Source organism: Dipodomys merriami, unplaced genomic scaffold (genome assembly GCF_024711535.1).
Source record: "Dipodomys merriami isolate MVZ:Mamm:240054 unplaced genomic scaffold, mDipMer1.0.p SCAF_55, whole genome shotgun sequence".
NCBI classification, from domain to species: Eukaryota; Metazoa; Chordata; class Mammalia; order Rodentia; family Heteromyidae; genus Dipodomys; species Dipodomys merriami.
In genome coordinates this window covers 3,719,154-3,742,553 of record NW_027206124.1, presented here as the reverse complement: position 1 = coordinate 3,742,553, position 23,400 = coordinate 3,719,154, and the positions used below count along the sequence as shown (strand labels likewise).

Genomic DNA, 23,400 nt, shown 5'->3' with positions numbered 1-23,400 from the left:
CTGTTTATCTGTGTAGATTAATCACTATACTATTTTATGCCTTTGTGAAAGTATGTATCATCTATGTTTTTTCTTAGCCGTTCTCTCTGTCTTGTATAACTTTCACAAACCATCTTTTGTATTGGATCTGTGAAACTGTTCTAAATAACACATTTAATGGTTTCTTTTACTTTTGGCATTTTAAAGCATATAAGTCAGATATCCAAAAATAAAGAATGTTCCCTTTATTATTTTTAGATTTCTACTAAAATGTAATCTGTAGTGTTTTCCTGTTTCTGAGCATATCTTGAGAGATTCATACAAGTGGTATTTGTGGACTTCTTCCCCATCTACTGGTCTCACTCAATGGAGAATGAGACTTCTTGGTTCTGGCAGATACTGTCTCTGGCAGCCTTGGTCTTGCTGTTCTCCTTGGGGAGCTCTTAGGTAGTCTGTTGTCAGCCTTAGATATCCATCTGTTGAGACAGGATCAGATGCTGTCAGGTTAAGCCTTTATGGACAAGAAAGAGGCAGAAAAGAAGATGAAATGCTTCTATTTTTTTCTTTTCTGGTTATAAGTATGACCATAATTAGTCATTTATTAGTTCAATTTTTCTGTTCATATATGCTATGTGCTTCAGGTTGTCTTTCGTTTTCCTCCCACATATCTGTAGTGTTCTGATAAACAAGATAATATGTTTATCTGAATGTTTCCCATCTGTCTTTGATGAAATAGCTCCCTATTAAACTGACTTGAATTTTTTTTTTCCTGTCTGTATTCCAGTTCTCTCTCTCTGTGTGGGCAAGCGCATATTTTATCTTTAGGGATAAACTTTAGCACTTGAATTTTTCTCTAACTTCTTTGATCACCTTGTTACTCACAGATACTTCAGCCCAGTAACTTTTAATAGTCTTAAGTTAAAAGATTATTTTCCTTAAAGGTGCTCAGTGTTTCTGGTTTTAACCTGGAAAAGGGATGTGCTTAATACTTTCTTGTCTCAGAGCAGTATTTCCTACAACATATGTTGAGCAGAGCTAGTCACCCATCTGTTGGACCAACTACTTCATAAAATTTTCAAAGGACAATAGTATGTAAGACAAGAATGGATGACATTGTCAAGGGTGTTGGATACAGGTAGAACCAAAAGCTTGCCAAGAAGGCAATGTATTTAGACATATTTCTTTTGCTTATATTCATAAAAGCAGAGATTCTGGGTTCAGGAAGGAATAATAGCAAACTGTCTTGCCCATATCCTGTTGTTCCTAAATGTTCAAGGAATTTAATAATATATTGGTTTTGTGATACTGTTATCATTTTGTTCTGAAGTGATATGGGTATGAATTGGATAATAACTAGTGTGGCAGCCATTTATAACATACTGTAGTCATGATAGGAAATGACAAAGCATCTATAATAAAACCTCAGTAAACCAAGACCATATGATTCTTGTGAAATGATTTTTAGGACCCACAGATTTTCTAACAGTAGAATATCTATGTCTTCATGATTATATACTTTGTAGATGAAACTACTGTTTCTTATTTTAAAGAAACTAAACCCCTTAAAGCAGAATCAAACTTTAAGATACTGAATGTGTAACAAAGTTCCAGGGTACATCATGTACTTATTAATAGTTTTTACTTGGTATTTGGAGCTTGGAGATTTTTGGCAAGACTTACTAGTATATCTTTAAAGATTTCCTCCTCTTTACTGCTGGTGGTCTTTATCTGATATGTTGGACCCAGTTTGGTGCTGCCTTCTGGGAAACCTCTTAGTTGAGTCACCCTTCTTCCTCTTTCCCACAGTGGTACCGTCTTCACAGTATACACTAATTACCCTTTTTGTTTGTTTTTATTTTTATTTTGGGGGGAGTGCAGTATGGAGTTTGAACTCAGCCTCACTTGCTAGGCAGATGCTATACCAGTGAGTCTCCAGCCTCACTTGTTAGGCAGCCTTGTTGTTCTGGTTATTCTCAAGGTAAGATCTTTCTTCTTGCTCTGGTACAATCTACCCATGTGAGGCTTCCCATCATAAGTAGGATGATGAGCATACATCACTGTACTTCACAGTTGTTGAGAGGGGCCATATAAATTTTTCTGCATGGGCTGGATTCAGACTGTGAGTATCCAAATCTCATATGAGCTAGTGGCTTTGGTTTTGTGAGTCAGGACTTTGCTGTGTAGCCCAGGTTGGCCTCAAACTCATGATCTTCTTCCCTCAGTCTCCTGAGTATTGGGATTCTAGGCTTATACTGTAATGTCTAGCAGCTAATTATCATTTCTGCATGTCTTCTTTAGAAATTAGATTATTAGCTTTTTGAGGATGACACATTTATCTGTTTCTTGAGTCCTGATATTTGTACATGGGGGAGACTTGACATTTTTTGAAAGAATGATGAAATTTGGTTTGGCATACTTCCCCTAATAAATAGGTATAAAGTCTTTTTTGTTTGTTTTGTTCTGGTGCTGGTTCTGAGTCTTGAACTCAGGACCTGCCAGCTGTCCCTGGACTTTTTATTTGCTTAGGGCTAGCACGCTACCATTTGAGCCACAGCTCCACTTCTGGTGCTTAATTGGAGGTAAAACTTTCATGGACTTTGCTGCCCATGATCCTCAGATCTCAACCTCCTGAATAGCTAGGATTACAGGCGTGAGGCATTGGAACCCAGGAGTATGTAGTCTTTAAATCAAGATTTTATCCAAATATTTTGAGATCTGTTCTTACATTAAGGAATGAATTCCAAGCCAAGCATTATGGCTCATGCCTGTAATCCTAGCTACTTGGGAGGCTGATATTTTAAGAATTATTATTCCAATCGAATACATGCATAAAGATTCACTAGACTCCCTTCCCAGCTAAGAACTGGGCACAATGGCATGCACCTGTTATCTTAGCTGTGGTAGGAAACTTAAAATAGGCAGATTACAAGCATGTACCAGTTAGGAACCAAGTGGGAGCATGCGTGTGCATGCGCACACACGCACGTGCGCGTGCACACACACACAGAGTAATAGGAAGGTCAGCAGTAGAGTGCCCACATAGCAAGAATATGAAGCCCCAAGTTCAAACCCCAGTATATGAGAGAGAAAGAGGGATGGGCAGGGGGAGGGAGGGACAGATCTTATAACCACCAACTTATATTTTAGCCAATTCTTTGCCCCAAATTGGTGGTTTTGGAAACATGGCTTTCAAAGTGCAATTTCTTTAGTATCTCTCGGCAGTGTGGCTGGTGGGATAAGTTATATTTATAGACAAATGTAAGTGTTCTCTGATCAAGCCACAGTTGTAGCCTCTATCACCATTATGAGAATTTATCTAAATTGTCATGGTTAGAAAATGAAAGACTTGAGATGGATGTTATAGATGTGTGTGTGTGTGTGTGTGTGTGTGTGTGTGTGTGTGTGTGTGTGTGTGTGTGTGTGTGTGTGTGTGTGTGTGTGTGTGTGTGTGTGTGTGTGTGTGTGTGTGTGTGTGTGTAAAGCTAAAATGAAAGGAATATTGGGGCACAACATTAACTGGTATCTTTTGGCATGAAGACTACTAGAGGTCAGCTCTTTTTTTTTTTTTCTTTTTGGTCGGTCATGGGGCTTGAACTCTGGGCTTGGGCGCTGTCCCTCAGCTCTTCAGCTCAAGGTGAGTGCTCTGCCATTTGAGCCACAGCACCACTTCCGGTTTTCTAGTGGTTTATTGGAGATAAGAGTCTCACGGACTTTCCTTGCCTGGGCTGGCTTTGAACCGTGATCCTCAGATCTCAACCTCCTCAATAGCTAGGATTCCAAATGTGAGCCTGGCTTAGGGGTCTGCTCTTGACAGCTAGCATGTGTAGCTCTGGCCAGGCAGGCCCTGTACCTGTGTCTAGCCAGTGCCATCACCTTAATTCATACCTCCACAGCAGTGGCCTAGACTTTACCTGTAGAGAAAAGGATTGAGACAGTTCCCTAGGTGCGCTTTGGTCCCATGACACACACCTGACCTTGATGAGGCAGTGTTATGGAGGCAGTTTGTTTTTTTTCTGTCACGTGTATGCCTGTAATAGTGTACTCCCACACCCCCACACTTATCTAGGTGTGGGTTATCTCTGGAAGGATCATAAGAAACTGGTTGCAGTGGCTGCTTCAAGGAAGAGGGATAGAGGACTGGAGGTAGAAAAAGCTTTTTGTTTCACAAAACAATGTGTTAATTATTGTTATTATGGGAATGTTCCATAAATGCAAAGAGAACATACACACAATAGGTTAGATAGATAAAATCTGACACAAACCCATACTTTCTACTGCTCAACCTACAAAGTAGAACATATGTTACACAACACACTGAAGTCCTCTAAATCTTCTCAATTTGTGCCCTGGAAATGCTTTGGTTTTAACTGTATTCCTTTTAACTATTTCGTGTTTATAACACATATCATGTTACCTTTTCCAAAAATATATATGTTGGATGATAACTTTCATAAGTATTTCCATATTTCATTAATTCTTAATCTTCTAGCTCCTTAATCATTATAGTTTGTCTCTAAACTGTATATTTTAAAATAGTATGGGAGTATGGGTTGACAGAAGAATGATAATTAATATAGAGTTAAAGGAAGAATGACACACAAAAAAAGGACAGATTGTCAGCAGATGAACTGCCCTTTTAACTCTTTAAGGAAACTCCCCTCCCCATTTAGGTTCATAGTAGTCATAGAGACACTGATGAAGAACTTCAGAACCTTCAGCATCACCTGGCTTTTGCATCATTAGATACTCCAAATACTAATTTGTGCTAAAAAGTAGCTTTTTCTATTTAAGAAAATTCAGGGCCGGTTGATAGTGTCTCACACCTGTAATCCTAGTTACTCAAGAAGATGCAATCTGGAGGACTGTGGTTTAAAGGCAGCTCAGGCAGAAAAGTAGGTAAGATTCCATCTCTAAGTGGGCACTGGTAGCTCATGCCTGTAATCCTAGCTACTTAGGAGGTTAAGATCAGAGGATCTCACTTTGAAGCCAGCTGGGGCAGGAAAGTCTGTGTGAAAACTTACCTCCAATAAACTACTCAGAAAAACCCGGAAGTGGCACTGTGGCTCAAGTGGTAGAGCACTAACCTTGAACAAAAAGAAACTCAGGGAGAGTGTCCAGGCCCTGAGTACAAGCCCCAAGACTGGCTTCCCCCCAAAAAAACAAGAACCACAACAAAAACCAACAAACTCCATTTCTAACCAGTTAAGAGATTGAGTCAAGAAACTGAAAAGAACACCAACCTAGCAAGTATGAAGCCCTGAGTTCAAACTCCATTGCTACTCAAAAAATAAATTTCAGAACCTGAAAATATCTTGGCTATTTTCATGCCCTCCCCTTAATTAAAAGTGAAGAAATTAACCCATCTGAGTTAATTTATTTTCAAAATCAATTGAGAAAGGCTGAAGGAGAATTCATTTTCTTACTCCCATGCCAGTGTTCTTTCTTCTGCAGTAAACTCAAAGAAATAATCAGAACCTGTATTACATGAAGCTAGTAACGCTTTTCCTCAGAGATCTTGTGTCTGTTTGGGTTTTTTCCATGGCAGGTTTCTGTCACTGGTCAGACTAATTCACATCTTAAGAGGTGAAGACAAAAAAAAAAAAAAAAAAAATGCTTTCTCCCTCTCAACCTCCCAGAAGTGTGCTTCTTTGCTGTCCCCCATTTTGCTCTGTCTTTTCTGGCCTGGGGATGAGCTCATAGCTTGATGGTGATCTCAGAAGGCAGGTAGGTAGACAGTTCTTGTCGTCAGTGTTCTGGCTTATATCTTTCTGCCCTTTCTCTGACTCACTGATTTATCTGGGATTCTCTCAGAGTTAGAACTCAGATCAAAGAAATTTGAACTCATCTGTCTGTCTCTTTCTCTTTTTTCCTCTTTTTTTGTTTCCATTTGGATGAGGCAAGCTGTCAGGACCATGAAGCATAGCTTTAGCTTTATTAAAACAGTGCCAAATTAAATAAAGATGAGATTCATAAAGTCATATTCTTTGGAAATTCACTTTTATGACTGCTACATGCCTTTTTTTTTTTGGTCCTGAAGCTTGAATTCAGGGCCTGGGTACATGAGCTGTTTTGCTTAAGGCTAGTGCTCTACCAGTTTGAGCCATAGCAGTGCCACTTCCAGTTGTTTTGGTGGTTAGTTGGAGATGAATCTCAAGGACTGTTTTACCTAGGCTGGCTTTGAACCGTGATCCTAGACCTCAGCCTCCAGAGCTAGGATTACAGGCATGAGCCACTGGTGCCTTGCCACATACATTATTTTTTGGGGGGAATTTTTTTTTTTTTTTTTTTTTTGTCGGTCGTGGGGCTTGAACTCTGGGCCTGGGCGCTGTCCCTCAGCTCTTCAGCTCAAGGCGAGTGCTCTACCACTTGAGCTACAGCGCCACTTCCGGTTTTCTGGTGGTTTATTGGAGATAGGAGTCTCACGGTCTCTCCTGCCCGGGCTGGCTTTGAACCGCGATCCTCAGATCTCAGCCTCCTGAGTAGCTAGGATTACAGGCGTGAGCCACCAGCGCCCGGCTGGAATTTTTTTATAATAATAAGGAAAAGTACTAAAAAGTGACATTCTGCCATCACCTCCAAACTGCAACTTTGTTTGCCTGTACTTGTCAAGCTAAAAAGGCAATATTGGGCAGGACTCACGGTTAAACGTCACATAAGGGTGGTATGGTGGTAGGGTGAGTACAGAAGACCTAGACAGAAGGAAATTAATGAAATTAGTGTAAAGAAAATCTGGCAGCAAGGTTTCTTGGCTTAGGAGCTAGAACTGTTGATTTGGGACCTCTGCAGTCCAAGCACTCCGCTGACCACACGGTGCATGATAGGGAGGTACTCCATACCATTGGGTTGGTTCCTATGACTAATTTGTTTTTTGTTTTTTTTTTTTGGGGGGGGGGTCCAGTCGTGGGGCCTGAACTCTGGGCCTGAGCACTGTCCCTCAGCTCTTCAGCTCAAGGCTAGCTCTCTACCACTTGAGCCATAGCGCCACTTCCGGCTTTTTTCTTTTTGCTTATGTGGTGCTGGGAATTGAACCCAGGGCCTCAGGCATGCAAGGCAAGTGCTCTTACCACTGAACCACCTTCCCAGCCCTCCTCTGCCTAATTTGTGTAAAGCCCTTTTTACATTTTGCCTTTGTTTCTTCTTCTTTTTTTTTTTTTATTGTCTGTCATGGGGCTTGAACTCCTGGGTGCTCTCCCTGAGTTCTTCAGCCCAAGGCGACCACTCTACCACTTGATCCATAGCGCCATTTCCTGCCTTTGTTTCTGTTTTGTAAGATTTATTGAAATTTATCTTTGCGGTGTTTGTGTTAGGCCATGTTCTTGGCAAAGTTATAAGTCCTTCCTATGCACACTTAATTTATAAATGAAAAACATACCACTTTTTGGTTTTTCTTTTATGAGTAAGAATAATCTGGCTTTTCTTAGGTAGAATATGGTGACAGTAGCATAAACTGCTTTAATGTCTTTCTCTAACATGTTTTGTTCATTGACCTTAGGGTAAGTGTGAAAATCCTCTTAACATTCCATGTGCTGTTTGTCAGAAAGCCAAATCCCATAATACAAATAGGATCAGAAACACTATGTCAAAGAATTAAAATGTTAATTAAATTAACCTTCATTTTCTGAGCCATTCTCTTAGAATATTCTCTTGAGAATCAGATTATCCTTTTCAGAGCAGTGCCATTATGAAATATGAGGTGGTGTGAGATATTGAAAATCTATGCTATTAACATAAATTAGGCTATCCAGACAGATGCTGAGACCTCAGTCTGCCTGTGCTTTGCAACTCAGAGTGTGTCCTGAGCACTAAAGGCCTTCTATACCTACAGATTCACCCAAGTCCAGTCTGAATGTTCATAAGACATTCCTGTGCACTTACTACTTAAAATACTCCTGCAACAGCTACTTTCATTAATTTTGTTTTTTTTTTCTTAGCATACTTTAGTTGTATAGGGGAGCTTCCTTGTGTCATTTCTATACATGTATACAATTTATCCCCATTAACTCCTTTAACTCCCCCCCCCCCCAACAATTTCATCAGGTTTCATTGTTCTTTTTCACATTTCCAAATAAACTGTATTGGCCATACATTTACCCTCATTCACCTTCTTTGTTAGCTCTCCCTCTGCTAGCCTGGTAAGAACCCTCCCCATCTGATACGTAGGAGAAGACTCACAGGTCACTTCACTGCTGCAAGACTGTACTGCTAGGCAGGCCATGCATTTGATTTTCTAGATAAAGAAACTCAAAACTCCACCATGCCAGTGACTCATGCCTGTAATTGTAGCTACTCAGGAGTCTGAGACCTTAGAATTGAAGCCAGGAATTGGGGCAGGAAAGCCCAATTAATCACCCCAAAAAAAGCCCAAAGTGGAGCTGTGACGCAAGTGGTAGAGCACTAGCGTTGAGCAAAAAAGCTCAGGTATAGCTCCTAGGCTTTGAGTTCAAGCGCCAGGATTGACACAGACAAACAAACAGGGAAAAAAACAGCAAGAAGACACTTGAATAAGAAGTGGCAATACTTGATCAGATACTTCTAAAACATATGTATGGCTAATAAGCATATGGAAAGTTGCTAAACATTATTGATTAACAGAGAAGCACAAATGAATACCATACAGAGACCACTGTACATCTATTATAATAGTTAAAACTAAAGAGTGACAATACCAGGTGTTTTGCAAGGATATGAAGCAGTGAGGACTTATATACAGAGTTGAAAGTTAAACGGTATATAACAGTACATAATGGTACATAACCACTTTGGGGGCAAAAGGTTGTTTCTTATAAAGAAACTAAATATGGGATATTATTTAGCATATAGCTAACAATGCTATTTCTAGCTATTTGCCCAAGAAATTTGGAAACATTCATATTTTTCACATTTGTACTGAAGGGTCTAGCTACTTAATTCATGTGTATGTATGTGGGTGGCATACGTGTGTGTGCAAGCACACACACGCACACACTAGTTCTGAGGCATGAACTTAAAGATCTCTTGCTGTTCCTCAGCAAGAGCATAAGAGGAATTCTACTACTTGAGTTAACTTCCACTTTGGGCTTTCTGCTAGTTAATTGGAGAAAAGTCTCAGAAGATTTTTCTGCCCAGAATGGCTCCAAATGGCAGTTTTCATATCTCAGCCTCCTGAGTAGCTAGGATTATCGGTATGAACCACTGGTACCTGGCCACAACTTAATTTTGTCTGTCTGTCAGCCTGTCTCTTTCTCTCTTCCTCTCCCTCTTTCCCTTTCTCTTGCTCTCTCTCGTCTCTCCCTCCCTTCCTTTCTCCCTGTCCCCCTCCCTACCTCTCTCTCTCCCTCCCTTTTTCTTCCTCTCCATTAATGGAACTTGAACTCAAGGCCTTGTGGCTTGGAGTTAAGGCCTTGAGCTCTTGTTTGGCTTTTTTTGCTGAAGGCCACTGCTCTGTTACTTGAGCTATACCTCCACTTCTGGCTTTTTGCTGCTTATGGAGATACAAGTTTCTTGGATTTGTCTGCCATGGCTGACTTTGAACTGCAGTCCTCACATTTCAGCTTCCTGAATAGCTAGGATTATAAGCATGAGCTATCAGCACTTGGCTGCAACTTAATGACCCAAAACTGAAAAAAACAGAACAAAATAAAAAACCTAAATGTTCATCAACAGCTGAATGGCTAAATTATGAGGCATTGATAATTTGTAATGTTAGTAGCAATGAAAAATGGACTCATATTTTGATGAATTTCAGAAACATATTGAGTGCAAGAAGCCCAAATGAATCGCAAATTTTTTTTTTGGCGGGTGGTCAGTTATGGGGCTTGAGCTCCAGGCCTGGGGGCTGTCCCTCAGCACTTCAGCTCAAGGTGAGCACTCTACCAGTTGACCATAGCACAACTTCTGGTTTTCTGGTTCTTTATTGGAGATAACAGTCTCATGGATGTTCCTGACGGGGCTGGCTTTGAACCATGATCCTCAGATCTTAGCTTCCTGATTAGCTAGGATTACAGGTGTGAGCCACTGGTGCCTGGCTTAATATATTCTTAAAAACGTGAACTGGAATACCACTCATCAATTAAAAAAAGAATGACCTGCCAATAAAATAAAACTCCTGGGTGCCACTCATGAAAATTATGCTGAGTGAAAACTCTAAAAAGTTGCATACTAAATGATTCCATTTGTATGACTTGGGGTTTTGAAATGACAAAATTGGAAATATAGAGAACAGCTTGGTAATTGTCAGAGGCCAAAGATGGTGTGAGCTGTGTCTGCTGGAATGGAGATGTTCAGTTTTGTGACTATATACCAGTGGCAGTATCTGGACTTTATATTGTATCATATTTGTACAATATGTTGTTATTGGGGAAAACTGGGAAAAGGATACATGGGATCTTAGTATTATTTATGTGAATCTATAATTAGCTCAAAAATAAGAAGTTGATTTAAGAAATGCAGACAGTTTGGCAGCTTTTCAAAAAGTCAAAACAGACCATATGACCTAGCATTTCTACTTTTAGATATATACCCAAGGAAATCAAAACATCGTGCATGCAAAAACTTGTACACAATGTTCATGACAATATTATTCCTAATAGCCCCAAAGTGGAAACAGCCCAATTGTCCATCAGTTAAATTGTCCATGAACAATTTGTGGTATATCCATACAAAGGAATATTAGTTGGCTATTAAAAGAAACAAAATACTGATATTTGCTTCAAAGCATATGAACCTTCAAATATTGTTTCAGGTGAAAGAAGACATATACAAAAAGCCATTTATCATGCTTTCATTTATACGAAGTGCAGACCGACAGAACAGAAAATAGATTAGTGATTGCCAGGGCCTGGGGTTGGGGGGCAGAAGGGGATGACTGAGATGAATACACAGTTTCTTTTGGAGTAATGAAAATTTTCTGTCTTTTTAGCTTAGTATCTATGGCCTTTGCTGTTCAGAAACGTTTTAACTTTTGAAATCTTGTCAATTTTCTTTGAGTTTCTGTGCCTCCGGTTCTCTACTCAGAAAGTTCTTGATTATGTCCATAAGTTCTAATGTTTTCTCCTCCTTCCTGTAGTAGTTTCAAGTCCTGATGCATTTTTGAATTAGTATTAGTACTAAGTGACAGACAGGGATCCAGTTTCAGTTTTCTGCATATGGATATCCAGTTTTCCAAGAGACTCTCTTGGAAGAGGCTCTCTTTTTTTCCAATGTGTATTTTTTGGTTCCATTGTCAATATAATAGTAAATGGCTGTAGGGATTTTTTTCCCCCCAGGGTTATCTAGTCTGTTGCATTGGTCTTCAGTCTATTTTTGTGCCTGTATCAAACATATCAACTAATAGGGGAGGATCCCAATGGTAAAATTTTTTTGGTGTGTGTGCTGGTTCTGGGATTGAACTCAGGGCTTTGGTGCTGTCCCTGAGCTTTTTTGCTCAAGGCTAACTCTTTACTACCTGAGCCATAGGTCCATTTCTGGCTTTTAGTGGTTAATTGGAGATAAGAGTCTCTCATGGACTTCCCTGTCCAGGCCAACTTTGAACAAGTTATATTCCGCACTCAGCCTTTGGGATTGCAAGTGTGAGCCACCACTGCCCCACCCAATATTGTAACTCTTTTGAATGATTTGCCTACTTACAGTTTAACAAAATGAACACCAGGAAGTTGGAACTTGTAGTGTCAAGGGAGCAGTCAAAGGGCGGGGAGTAGACAAATGGAGAGAAGAAAATAGAAAATGTGAAAATAGAACTAGAAAATTTGAGGAGATGAATGGGGTTGGGAAAGATGGGGAGAACAATGGAAGGGGTAGCATTGATCAAGATGCATTGTACTCATAAACTTGACATGTTGACATGAGACCCTTCTATAAACCAAAAGATAATTTTTTAAAAATTAAAGAAAAGAAAATGCTCTGGAATTAGATAATGGTGATGGTTTTGCTACTGCATATGTAATTTGAATGGGTCAATTGTATGATATGTAACTTAGTTTTAAAGAATTGTGTAAAAGCTGGTTCATGGTAGCATGTGCTGGGAGGGATGAAGGAAGGAAGAGATCCCACAATTTTTCTGAGGAAAAAAAGCAAATGGGCTGATGGGGCAGCTGAACATGTTTTATGAGTTGATCATCCTGATGTTTATAAAGATATATGTTTTTCAGAACGCACTGAACTATGAAATGTGTGAAGTTAAAGTTCCATAAAATTGATTTTTGTGCCAGTCCTGGGTGGGTCTTGAATTTAGGGCTTGGGCACTATCCTCGAGGGTTTTTTTTTTTTTTCTTGAGGCTAGCACTCTACCACTTAAGACACAGTTTCCATTTCTGGCTTTTTGCTAGTTAACTGGAGATAAGAGCCTCATAGACTTTCTGCCCAGGCTATCTTTGAACCTTGATCCACATATCTCATCCTCCTGAGTAGCTCAGATTACATGAGCCACCAGAGTCTGGCTAATAAAGTTGATTTTTCAAAAACTTAAAATCCATCCCTTTCTATACATCACCTTTATAATAACAATATAAAGAGTTCAAAAAACCTTATTAAATTAAGTGCTCTATAATTATAAGCTTAAATTGTAACCCTTAAGATAGAACAATATTATTTATTATTAATATAAGGCAAATGAAAAATTTATTTAGGATCTTTTATTCTCCTTTTCTATCTAGGTAATTTCCACAGTGAAAGTAGATTGGTTTAATATTATTTCAGGCAGTCTGAGCCCCATGTTCTGTTGCTCTGCTTTTCAAAACCCATAAGTTGGGTATATTTCTTTTTTTTTTTTAAGTTTAGGGACATTCTATTGCTTTATTCCTTATTTTCATTTCATGTACAATAAAAAACAGTCACAGTTGATAACAAATCAAGATGCTCTGAGCTAATTTGGGCGTTAAGAGGCTGGAGGTAAAATGAAAGTATTAAGAAATAAGAAAGGCCCTTTTTCTTTGACTCTACTTACAAATAAGCCTGTATGTGACAAAGCTTTGGCCTGTGCCTAGAAGCCTTTTTTTTTTTTTTTTTAATAGTGTTATACCTGCTCACAAGGATTAGAAAGGATGCTATTTTGAATTACAGTGAACTAAGATTTCTGACTGTACCCAAGGCCAAAGCCAGCGTCATATGTTTGAAACTAAGCAAAACTTCTTGAGAATCTTGCCAGAAACGTGCATTAGAAATATTTTCCGATGTAGCACATAGTTTCTGTGGGTTGAAATTAAATTTAAACCTGTGTATCTTTAGAGTGTGAACATGTGCTATGTGAAGGTCCTGTTGGCTCAAACTGGTTTGGAAAAAAGATTTCTAGCTCCCTCCTTTCTTCTGAAAACACTTCAACACACTTATTAACAGCTGAGTTTTATGTCTGCTCAGTCAGCCCCTGAGCTGTTTGCAAATAGTCTTCCATTAGCATCTAGGCTTTTGCTCAATGGACTCAATGTTACTAAATTTGTGATGAATCCCAACTAAGGCAGTTAGTAGGCCTGCTTTTAGACAAATCTGTAAATTTGAAGGAAAAAAAAAATGTTTTTGATGTACTCATAGAATTTGACACATGCGCAGGGCGCCAGTGGCCACATCTGTAATCAGGAGGCTGAAATCTGAGAATCACAGTTCAAAGCCAGCCTGGGCAGACAAGTTTGTGAGACCCTCTCTCCAGTGAACCAGCAAAAAGGTAGAAGTGGATCTGTGGGTCAATTAGTAGTGGGCCAATGTTGAGCAAAAAAGCTAAGGGACAGTGCCAAGGCCTTGAGTTTAAACCGTGTGCTCTCTCTCTCTCTCTCTCTCTCTCTCTCTCTCTCTCTCTCTCTCTCTCTCTCTCTCTCTCTCTCTCTCTCTCTCTCTCACACACACACACACACACACACACACACACACACACAAATTGACACATACTGGAAAGATATGGAAAGATAAGGAAAACATGGTCCCCACATGGGCGAAATCCTCTTTTGGTTTAGATAGTTGAAAATAAGAAGTTAAGTAATGGGCTGGGAAGGTGGCTCAGTGGTAGCGCACTTGCCTTGCATGCATGAGGCCCTGGGTTCGATTGCTCAGCACCACATAAGCAAAAAGAAAAAAGCCGGAAGTGGTGCTGTGGCTCAAGTGGTAGAGCGCTTGCCTTGAGCTGAAGAGCTGAGGGACAGTGGCCAGGCCCAGAGTTCAGGCCCCACAACTGGACCAAAAAAAAACAAAAAAGAAGTTAAGTAATATCTACAGTGGAAGGAGTATTTGTGCTCCTACGAGTGCTGCGTTTGGTGGTGTGGGTAGCTCCTGTATCTTACCTTACCGTCCCCACCCCACCTCGTTGACTTTACCTCCTGATCCTTCTCTTGCTTTCTAGCCTCCAGTCTCCCTCCCTGTTTTGTTCCTTCTTTCTGTCCTGATTCATTTCCTCCCTGCCTCCCTCCCTCCCTCCCTCCCTCCCTCCCTCCCTCCCTCCCTCCCTCCCTCCCTCCCTCCCTCCCTCCCTCCTTCCCTCCCTTTCTTCCTTCCTTCCTTCCTTGTTGGTGCTTGAACTCAGGGCCTGGACGTAGCACATCCCTGAGCTTCTTTGCTCAAGGCTAGCACTTTACCACTTTGAGCTGCAGCATCACTTTGGTTTTCTGATGGTTAATTGGAAATAGAATCTCATGGACTTTCCTGCCTGGGCTGGCTTCTAATCTTGATCCTCAAATCTCAGCTTCCTGAATAGCTAGGATTAAAGGCTTAAGCCATTGTTGGCCATCATTCTGTCCTGACCTTCAGGTCTCACAGAATGTTCCTCCAGTTCCTCATAGTTATCTTTATACTATCTCATTCTCTCATTGTATGTATAATTTGAGATTATATGCTTATTTATAGGATTTTTGTTTGTTGTGCATTTCTCTAATTAGCTTATAAATTCCACAAAGCAGATGTCTTCCTTTTTACTGTTTTAGCCTTTTATATATTAAGGATACAACTATTAGATATTTGCATATGAATATATTGTTTGTCTAGTAACAAAGAACTGTTAGGGTACTTGATAAATACTATGCACATGTGTTATAAAGTAGTGGATAGATAGATAGAAGAGAGCCACTCCATTCTGAGTCATCTCCAGATCAAAGAGAAGTAAAAATTATCTTGCTAAAAGGTGGTTCCTTTAGATCCTGTTTAAGGTTTAGAGGGTCATTTTAAAAACTAAAACAATCCCTAACTTCCCTGGTTCAAATTAAGAAGCATGTTTTTCACTTTTGTGAAGTTCTAAGTGTTGACATCATATCTCTAGATCTTTCTCTGCCCACACTTGATCCAGGAATTGTCACATATCAAATAAGAAGCTAGCATGTCTTTGCTAGTACTATGTATTTTGGCTTATTTAGGTTTAAAAAAAAAATTTTTTTTGGTCGGTTATGGGGCTTGAACTCTGGGAGCTGTCCCCCAGCTCTTCAGTTCAAGGTGAGCATTATACCACTTGAGCCACAGTGCTACTTCCAGTTTTCTGGTGGTTAATTAGAGATAAAGAGTCTCATAGACTTTCCTGCCCCGGCTGGCTTTGAACTGTGATCCTCAGATTTCAGCCTTCTGAGTAGGTAGGATTATAGGCATGAGCCACTAGTATCCGGCAAGGTTTTCTTATTGAAGTACTCAGATTGGTTCATGCTGTGGGAGGTCATTGTCACATCTTTTAAGTCAAAAGACACCAGTTTGTTTTTTTTAATTAAAACGACAAGTGTTCTTTCTGAAGCTTAACAGCTCACACTCAAACCAAGTGTTAATGTCCTAATACTTTTGCTCCTTGTCCACTGGTTGTTGTTATCTCTTGAATCTTCAGAGTACCTCTAAGGTTAAGATAGACAATTTCTGTGAGAAATGTAGTACTCTGTAAAGCCTTTGATTTAGCATTCTCAGTTTGGTGAAAATGTCATACAGCCTTCAATTTGGTGTGCTAGTAGTGGGATTAAAGTGCCATAAACAGACTTTACTCCTTGGAAAACTTCCCTTTCTCTAATTCTTTTTTTGTTACTTTAAACTTTCTAAGTTGTCTTTTTCTGTGGAAGTGCTTAGAACTTTCTTTCCCTAGCAAGAGTTACATAAAATAAGGTTTGGAAAATTTATAGTTTAACAAATGCTTTTGTAAACGGTTCATGAAAAAGATGGATCAGTTCAAGTTTACAAATGATCTTAAATGCAAATTGTTAAGTGGTGGTGTTATGGGTATGAGTTTCTTGGCCTTTCAGGATGTCATCCTTTTTAGCCCTGAAGCTAAATATCAAGAGGCTACATGTTCAACCATAAAATGTTAGCTTCTGCCAGCATTACATCAGCTCTGCAAAACCTCATTGGTTAATTATCCCCAGGGACTAACATGAATTTGGCAGCTTGTGAAAGCTGCTTTTTCCAATTTCTGTCTTCCTGGCTGTGACATATCCCAAAGGAATGAAGTTGGGAAATCATCATCTTTTGAAAACTCTCAACCTCTGATTCCCACAGTGGTTCTCATGGCCAGGGAGAGCGGATTCCTTCTTCTACTTAAGAGGAGTCTCTTTTAACTGATGATGTATTCTTAGGCAATGACCAAAGAAAGGGTGTTGACAAAGAACCTCATTAAGTATGTTTCTAGGTGGTTGTCTACAGAGATTCTTGTGCTTCTGTTAGAGTCTTGTTTATAGTACCAAAATTGAAGAAGGTGGAAGATTGGGGTTGGATTCACATATGTGGTCACTGAGTTATAAGAATTAATATAGGCTCTGGGCACCAGTGGCTCATACCTGTAACCCTAACTACTCAAGAGACTGAAATCTGAGAATCAAGGTTCAAAGCCAGACTGGGCAAGAAAGTCCATGAGATTTTAATCTCCAATTAACTCCTAAAAGGCTGGAAGAGATGTGGTTCTAGTGATAGAGTGCCAGCCTTGAGTGAAAAATCTCAGGGATAGCACCCAGACCTTGAGTTCAAGTCCCAGTACTAATTCTCTCTCTCTTTCTCCCTCTCTCTCTCTCTCTCATACACACATGCACACACACATAATTAGTTATAGTTATTTAACCTCTCTTTTTTTTTTTTTTTTTTTTTTGGGTCCGGTTGTGGAGCCTGAACTCTGGGCCTGGGCGCTGTCCCTCAGCTCTTCAGCTCAAGGCTAGCACTCTACCACTTGAGCCACAGCGCCACTTCCGGCTTTTTTTTTCGTTTTGCTTATGTGGTGCTGAGGAATCGAACCCAGGGCCTCTGGCATGCAAGGCAAGCGCTCTACCACTGAGCCACCTTCCCAGCCCCAGCCTCTCTTTTAATGAGCACATGTAAAATAACTTTCTTGAGGGTATTAGCTTTGAATAATAAAAAAAGAAGTGTGTAACATCAAATAATTTTTATCTCTAAAGCCTCAGTTTTTTCATCTTTAAAATAAAGATATAGTAACTGACTTATCTTCCTCAAAAGACATTGTAGGGATGGAACGAGATAACATGTGTGAGCAATTTCACCAAAGACCTATGGGGCCACTTAGACCTCAGTTTATCAGATCCTTCTTTACCATTTGACCCCATGTAGTATTCTCTCCTCATTCTGTATTTTCCAGGTTCTTTAAATATAACTTAAATATAGCCGGGTGCCTGTGGCTCAAGCCTGTAATCCTAGCTACTCAGGAGGCTGAGATCTGAGGATTGCAGTTCAAAGCCGGCCAGAGCAGGAAAGTCTGTGAGTCTCTTATCTCTAATAAACCACCAGAAAACGAAGTGGAGCTGTAGCTCAAATGATAGAGCACTGGCCTTAAGCTGAAGAGCTGAGGGACAGCACCCAGGACCAGAGTTCAAGCCCCACGACTGACAAAACAAACAAAACTTAAATATAAAATAAATTCAATTGAAAATTATTGAATAGTGAAAGCCTGCATAGGAAGGGTGGACAATAAAGTTCTGAAAATGAGCAAAACTACATAAAACAAGAGATAGTAAGTAAATACCAACTTGCTGAATCAGCCTGCTGAAGATTCTCATGAGTACAGCCCACTGGACCCTCTGCCTCTGCTGCTCACGTGGTCTCCAGGGAACACCCACTGCTGTTGGCACCATTACCACTAGATACTGCAGTGCTAGAATAACTTTATATTATTATTATTTTTTACCTTTGAGTCATTTCTTCAGTATTCAAATTCCTAGGTGGAAAGATCTGATCAGCTGGACTTGCGTTAAGTATTTATGAGCTAGAAGCCAGGAAGCTGATAGAGGGAACACTGTTCCACTGGTTTCTGTAGAAGAAAAAGAGGCCTTACTTCTTCTGTCTTGGGATTTCTCCCCAGTGAAAGGAGTTCAAGTGCTAGATAGCTAAACTATTAACACTGTTTTTTCTGCTTCTGTGAAAGGGCAGCCTTTTCTGACCACTGTTTACTCCCTTGTACAGTGTCTTCCGCCTAGTCTTTAATCCTTTACTTTGCTTCAGTTTTGTATTCTCCCTAACCAATCACATCCCAACCCATGGCTTCAATTACCACTTACCAAGTGATGTGTACATCTATGTACATTGATAGCCCTCACCTAATTCCTGATTTTAGATTCATTTAATCCACTAAGTTTCTTCCTATCTGGACATGCAGATGACCCACATGTATTAAAACTAATGTTTTAAAATGATCTTATCACCACCAACAAAGCCAGAAGTAGAGCTGTGATTCAACTGGTAGAACGCCTTCTGTAGAGCTGGAGACTCCTCTAATGAATCCTTCATCCAGCTGTCAAGATACAACTGTTTGTTGTTCAATCTTTTACTATTTGGTCTTTTTTTTTTTTTTTTCATTTCTGAATTCACTGGTTTGCAGTAATACTTGTCAGCTTTTGAGTTTTAGAATAGTTGGTGCCCTTTAATTTTATATTTCTTTACATTTAATTTTGCCTCTGTCTTGACCATTCATTCCTCTTTGTGCATTTCAGGCTGCTTACATTTCATCCTTCAAAACCAAGGGCTGGCTCTTTTGAAATAAATGCTTATTATATTTGATCCTTATTCCTTGAAACTTAGGTGTTCCTTCTCCTGTGCCTGTCTTGTATTTGTGTAGCATATACTGCCATAGAATGACGATTTTAGTGCATTATTGTACCTAGCAGGACCCATTCCACGTAAGAAATAAGTTGAAAGTAGAGTGGTATCTGGTTTTATAATCCTAATTCCTGTCACATAGTGGTTATGTAGGGACCAAATGATTGAAAGCACTTTGAGAAATAAAGTACTATGTACGCTTAATGATACTTTCAACTTCAGTGTTTTCTTCTGAGCATTAAGCCTTTTCTAACTAGAAAGTTCTATAATCTGAATCAGTTCTGGAGAACTCTGATTTTTTAAATCAATTAATTAACTAATTAATTTAGGCCACTCCTGGGCTTGAACTCAGGGCTTAGCTGTCCTTGAGCTCCTCTTCTCCCCCAATCCTGGTGTTCTACCAGCTGAGTCACAGCTCTACTTCTGGCTTTTTTGGTGGTTAATTGGAGATAAGAGGCTCATGGACTTTTTTCTCAGGCTGGCTTTGAACCATGATCCTCAGATCTCAGCCTCCTGAATAGCTGGGATTACAGGTGTAAGCAACCAGCACCTGGCTTGGAGAACTCTGATTTTATTTTATTTTATTCTGTTATCTGTCTATAGAGGTTCAGTCAACCCTACCAGCTCATGATGAGTTTGCCTTCTATATGAACAACATTAAATTCTTTCCGCAGGAGTTTTTTTTTTTTTTTTTTTTTGTCGGTTGTGGGGCCTGCACTCTGGGCCTGGGCGCTGTCCCTCAGCTCTTCAGCTCAAGGCTGGCGCTCTACCACTTGAGCCACAGCGCCACTTCTGGCTTTTTTTCTTTTTGCTTATGTGGTGCTGGGGAATCGAACCCAGGACCTCAGGCATGCAAGGCAAGCGCTCTACCACTGAGCCACCTTCCCAGCCCCCAGCAGGAGTTTGATTAGATGTAGTTTCCTTTGGTTTTTCCCAACTATTACATTTTTATTCTAAATAGTGATTTGCTTCCTATGTCACTTCATTTTATCCTACAACTACAATTTCAGTCACGTTGCTTTAGTTGTTCTAGCAGCCATAAGTTTTATACAATGGCTTAGAAACATGTGGTGTACTAACATTCCAGAGGTTGCTGGAGGATATAGAGATGGGTCTATTGATTTGACAAGCCTGCTGGTTCTTGCAGTTGCCTTTCCCACCCCACAGCTCCCATTTGGGTTCTTTTCTCCCGCTTGGGGACCTCGGCAAAGAAACAGTATATGGTTTAACTTCATTCTTTTTCTTTTTCTTTTTTTTTTTTAAGGACTCATCTCTTGATTTATTGCAATGGGAAGAATAAGTTTTGATTTTTTTTTTTTCCTCATTCCTCCTTCTGAGAGAGTTTACGTCATTGAGAAATGTTTAACCTCATGGCCTTTCACTGAGGCTGGACATTTGCCTAAGGGAACTTGAGGCTGGCAGTGTTTTTACTTAGATTTCCCCTTATGGGGAGGGGGATTTCAGCAGGAACTGCCAAAACAGGAAGGTGCTGGGAAGTTTTTTAAGTAGCAAAGCTGTTGCTATTAGGTTACTGAAAATATTTGAGAAGTTTTCTGGTGATAAGCATAGGCATTTTGAATCCCCTGTGGCAGAAAGCTATAGCTTCTACCAGGTATAAACAAAAATTTAGGCAATGAAAGCTAGCTTTTCAGCTGTGTGGTATGTAGTTATTAGAAGACTTTGACTAACTGAATGAGAAAGAGAATCTAACCAGAGAGAGTTCTAGGAGTTGAGAAACTCTAGCTTGAGGAAATTAGCCATAGGCTAATTTGAACTTTGGCTTTCTGTTAACTTTTTACTGTCCGAAGAGTAGATTATGACAGATTTCCTTTTCATTTTAGCAAATGTTTCAAATTCTTATTAATACTATCATTGTATTTATAAAAGCACTTCTTTGACACAGTGTATTTTCCCATTAAGAGAATAGACAATCCCTGGTGCCCAAACAGCATTTGATATATTAGGGAAAGGTGTGAATGAGCAAATGTTTACAATTTGACTACCTCTGCTCATTTTTATCTTTATGTCATAGATGAGGAAAAGTTGTAGAGTTGTTTATCAGCTGAGCAGGCACTGTACCCTGACAAGTTAAGAATTGTGTTGCTAAATCATTTTTGATAGCCTTGTGACTTTCTAGCAATTTGGAAGCAACTATATAGTACTTAAAACAAAGCCAGGGGGGCTGGGAAGGTGGCTCTGTGGTAGAGCGCTTGCCTTGCATGCTCAAGGCCCTGGGTTCGATTCCTCAGCACCACATAAGAAAAAAGCCGGAAGTGGCGCTGTGGCTCAAGTGGTAGAGTGCTAGCCTTGAGCTGAAGAGCTGAGGGACAGCGCCCAGGCCCAGAGTTCAGGCTCCACGACCGGACCCAAAAAAAAAAAACAAAAAAAACAAAGCCAGGCACCAGTGGCTCACACCTGTAAGTCTGCCTACTCATGAGGCTAACATCTGAGAATCAAGGTTCAGATCCAGTTTGGGCAGAAAAATCTGAAAGACCAGCAAAAAGCCGGAAGCAGAGGTACGACTCATTCTTGAGTGGAAAAGATCAAGTGAGAGCACTTGTCCACTGTAAATGATAGGGTCATATACCATTTATTCTTTATGTGCAGTGTGTTTATATTGTTAGCATGAATGATTGAGGGCTAATAATATTTATGGCTAGTAGGCTCGTCTTAGTCTGTAATTACTAATTAATTATTAATTATATACTTAACCTTAAGATAATTATTCTGGGGGAATGATTCTGAGACACAAGACATTAATATTCTTTTTGGAGATATATAAGAACTACAGAAAATTATTTACAAAATATACAAGGGTTATAGAGAGTTATAGAATAATAAGAAAGTCAAAGTGATTTTTTTCTGTAGATAGGAAAATTTCACAGGGAAGTTATGTTCTCTTGAAGGAGGTCAGTGCAGTAGACAGACATAATACTGTAGTAATAAGTGCTGTTATGTAAAACAGTAGAGAAAAGGGATAGATGGAAGGAATCCGTGGATGATTTAGAAGAGTGTTTAAGGAAGACACTACTAGAAAGTGACATTTGAACAGAGATCTGAGTGAAGCAAAGGAATTATCCATACTTGTATGTGTGTATGTATGAACATGCTTATTAGTATGTCCAAGAACTGGAGAGGATTTTGGTGTGAGTAAGGAATGCATGCGTACATGAGCCAAGACCACCTCCATGCTGTTCTCTTGGAGCTGACATATGGAGTGAATGTTCACTGAATGGATAGACAGAACTTTCAGTGAATGGCAATTCATTCTTTCAGCTACTCAGGAGGCTGAGATCTTAGAATCATGGTTCAAATCCATCCCAGACAGAAAAAGTCCATGAGACTCTTTTTTTTTTTTTTTGCCAGTCATGGTGCCTGAACTCTGGGCCTGGGCGCTGTCCCTCAGCTCTTCAGCTCAAGGCTAGTGCTCTACCACTTGAGCCACAGCACCACTTCCAGCTTTTTCTGCTTATGTGGTGCTGAGGAATCGAACCCAGGGCCTCATGCATGCAAGGCAAGCACTCTACCACTGAGCCACCTTCCCAGCCCCAAGTCCATGAGACTCTTATCTCCAATTAATCACCAAAAAACCAGAAGTGGCTCTGTGGCTTAAAGTGGTAGAGCACTGCTGTTGAGTAGAAAAGATCAGGGACAGCACCCAGGACATGAATTCAAGTGCCATGACTGAGTAACTGAGATTTGGGGATATATTTTTTAATTTTAATTTTTAAATTTTTATTTTTTTGGATCTGGTCATGGGGCCTGAACTGTGAGCCTGGGCGCTGTCCCTCAGCTCTTCAGCTCAAGGCTAGCACTCTACCACTTGAGCCACAGTGCCACTTCTGGCTTTTTTTCTTTTTGCTTATGTGGTGCTGAGGAATCGAACCCAGGGCCTCAGGCATGCAAGGCAAGTGCTCTACCACTGAGCCACCTTCCCAGCCCCAAGGGGATACATTTTTGTAAAGTAAGAATTTGGTTCTTGACAGCACCCTCTTTCTCCCTTCCTCCCTTCCTCTCTTCCTTTTTCCTTCCCTTCCTCCCTTCTTTCCTCCCTCCCTCCCTCCTTTCGTTTGGTTGGTTGTGGGGCTTGAACTCAAGACCTGGTTCTGTCCCTGGGCTTTTTTGTCCAAGACTAGCACTCTACCACTTACTTGCGCCACATCTCCACTTCCAGTTTTCTGGTGGTTAATTGAAGAAAAGAGTCTCACAGACTTTCCTGCCTGGGCTGGCTTCGAACTACAATCCTCAAACCTCAGTCTCTTGAGTAGCTAGGATTACAGGCATGAGCCACTGGCACTGGGCGACAGAATGCTTTTCTCTGGATACTTACTAGCTTTCAATAAAGTGCTAATAGAGTACTGTGGAGACCACAGTACATCCTAGTCAGATCTTAGAAGCCTTCATATGCACAATTAGTGTTTATTCTCTTTGGCTGTCAGAGAAGTAATAGTAAATTCAACAATATTCAGG

At 40.1% G+C, this 23,400-nt stretch overlaps 1 protein-coding gene across 2 annotated transcripts in view; it reads left to right on the top strand.

Annotated features, from left to right (window-relative positions):
• Positions 1–23,400, top strand: part of Mrtfa (myocardin related transcription factor A) — a 101,662-nt gene that overhangs the window by 15,864 nt on the left and 62,398 nt on the right. The window lies entirely within an intron of this gene.